At 35.1% G+C, this 2,514-nt stretch overlaps 1 long non-coding RNA gene across 2 annotated transcripts; it reads right to left on the bottom strand.

The window, feature by feature from the left end:
* Window positions 1-404: 404 nt before the first annotated feature.
* On the bottom strand, window positions 405-2,047 carry LOC133109747 (uncharacterized). 2 transcript variants are annotated; one of them, XR_009704792.1, is made up of 3 exons: window positions 1,962-2,047; window positions 1,260-1,633; window positions 405-940 (listed from the first exon to the last, which is right to left on the bottom strand). It is a non-coding gene; the product is annotated as an uncharacterized LOC133109747 (long non-coding RNA). The 2 variants fall into 2 exon arrangements; XR_009704791.1 differs by having other exon boundaries at window positions 1,265-1,633.
* Window positions 2,048-2,514: the final 467 nt, after the last annotated feature.

The following is a 2,514-nucleotide window of genomic DNA, read 5'->3' as shown; positions in this document are numbered from 1 at the left end:
GCTTTAGGTATAGAGTTGTTCAAAATAATTAATTTAGTTCAAATTCATGAAAATGTTATGTTAAAAAATGATTTAAAAAGATTGTTGTTGAAACAGTGGTGGCGTTAAATTCCTTGTGCTTAACAATGTGTCAAATAGCCGTCTTTAACTCAAAATGAGATCGAAGAACTCCAACAACAAGTCTAACATTATCAGGAAATGTAACTATTCCTATTCAATACTTTAAACAGGGCAGCAGTCAGCAGTCAGTTCACAAGACAGGTGTGTAAAAATAAAATCTAAAACCGCCTTTTCAGTTTTTTTTTGTATGAAATTACTTGTGAAGTAGCACCTGCCTGGGCATGTATGTCACAAATAAATGTGGAATGTTCTGGAAAAATAAGAAATATGACATACAGAAGTACTGTAATTGAATTCTTTTGATTTATTTGCAAAAAATAAAAAGGCTTACAAGAACATAAAAGGATAACATAACGCATATGATAAGATAACTTGTGCGGGAGAGTAAAAATGCCCAAAGGGGCTTATGAGAGTTCTGTCCTGAATTATAAAAGAAGAGGAAAGAAAAACAAACAGATACAAAAATATTAAATATTAAACGTATTACATTAAAAAAATAGTTACAGTAAAAGCATGCATACAGTCGTACAGTGCATGTAATTCCATTCATCATATTCCTGCCATAAAGTACCGAAGGCCAGAGTGGAAGAGAAGGAATGGCCAGCTTGTCATAAATAACACTCTATGCCAGATGCTCACGAATGCAATACTTTGAGAAGTGAAGGGTGTCTATCTTTGGATTTGGTGTCTAGGATTTATTTTCTGCACACTCTTTTGCAAACTATAGTACTGCAAATTACAGTCACCACAAGGAGGATGAGGAGATTCACTGCAAAGAGAAAATAGCTGAGCCAGGTGACAGATGGGTTGGCTTCCTGTCCTGTCAAAGTACAATAATTAAATATAAATATGAGCATACTGTATTCACACAGGCAGTGTATTGTGTTCACACTAATAATAATCATAATTATGCCAATAAATAAAAACACTTTCCCTCTGTGAACAATGTTGGTAGAGAGGAAATTATTCTAACAACAAATAATTCTGTATATGCTAATTTCATAAGGCCAGGCCTGAATAAACAGTCACATGAACAAAGCTTTTCTGCACCTAAAAAACATTCTTCATTCTACAATTAGTCTAAAATTACTTTCAGGAGCACTATAATTCAAACACCCCCAGGTGTTTTGCATACGTACAGTACCTTGTCGCTTGAATGATTCCACGATGGTCAGATTCCCTCCTTTCCCAATATGCCGTTTTAGCGATCCATCAGTAAAGCAGTCCATTCTGCATAAGGGTGCCGTGTCATTCAGTCTCAGGTTCTGTATCATAATTGTGGTGGTGGTGTTGTCGTTATCCAGCACTGTGACCCGGCCCGCATACAGCTCAGACTCTGCGATGTCCACAGTTCTGCCTGGCTTGTTTGGGTTGGGCATGACCCAGTCCATGTTACAATCCTCAATGATCTCCTTATCTGAGAAAATTGTGCAACGCAGAGTTGCATTGTCTCCCACTCTATACTGACCCTGTGTAGCCCAGTGATTTACCCACACTCTGGATAAGGCAGGTCCTTAAATGAAATAGAAAAGAAAATGAAATAAGAGCAATTAAAGATAACACCTGCAAACAAAGCAATGTCAAATATAATTACTGACTTCAGCAAAATTCTTATTTTGCTATTATTATTCCGATATCTGGATTCAGTCAACATATTGCACATTTTTTAAATTTAGTTTTAAATAAGTATTTTCATTTGGGGAACAACGTCTAATTGTAGGTATTAAAATACACAAAAAAAACATTACTACATATTTACATAAAGCAGTGCATTGACTTCTGAGAGGTCACCACAGTAATCTTCATGCATGATAATTAAATTGCTTATTACATTCACTTACCTACTAGAGTGAGGTACAGCACAGAACAAAACTGAACTTGAAAGCATATCATGCTGTCTGATCAGTAAATACAGTCTGCATAAATGATTGGCACCTTTACACTTCTGGCTTTAGCAGACATAAAGGTATAACGGAAACCATACTAAACCACAATGATACTTCCTCTGTGAAAAAGAGCTGTAGCATTTCCCTTATTGCCATAAAGGTACTTGAATAATTTAACATGGTACAATGAAATTAAAGATAGTTTGGTTACTTTACACTCCAGATATTTTCTAATTATTTATTTCATAAATAAATTGTTAAATGTATGATTTGACAATTTTTTTGTCCAATTTTGTGTTTCATATATGTTACACGTTTCACTTACTGTTCAAAACACTGACAGTGGCAGTGGAAATGGTTGTGTACATTTTAGTCACATTGCCCCAAAGAAAGTAATTTCCACTCCAAGATGAACTAATCTCAGGACATCCTTGCTTCTGAGATTGTAAAGATTGTGATATACTATTCTAGAGCTCCATCTTCAGGAAATCTCTTGCATATACTTTTA

Source organism: Conger conger, chromosome 1 (assembly GCF_963514075.1).
Source record: "Conger conger chromosome 1, fConCon1.1, whole genome shotgun sequence".
NCBI classification, from domain to species: Eukaryota; Metazoa; Chordata; class Actinopteri; order Anguilliformes; family Congridae; genus Conger; species Conger conger.
Note: the sequence above shows the minus strand (reverse complement) of the source record. Positions and strands in the feature narration are given on the sequence as shown.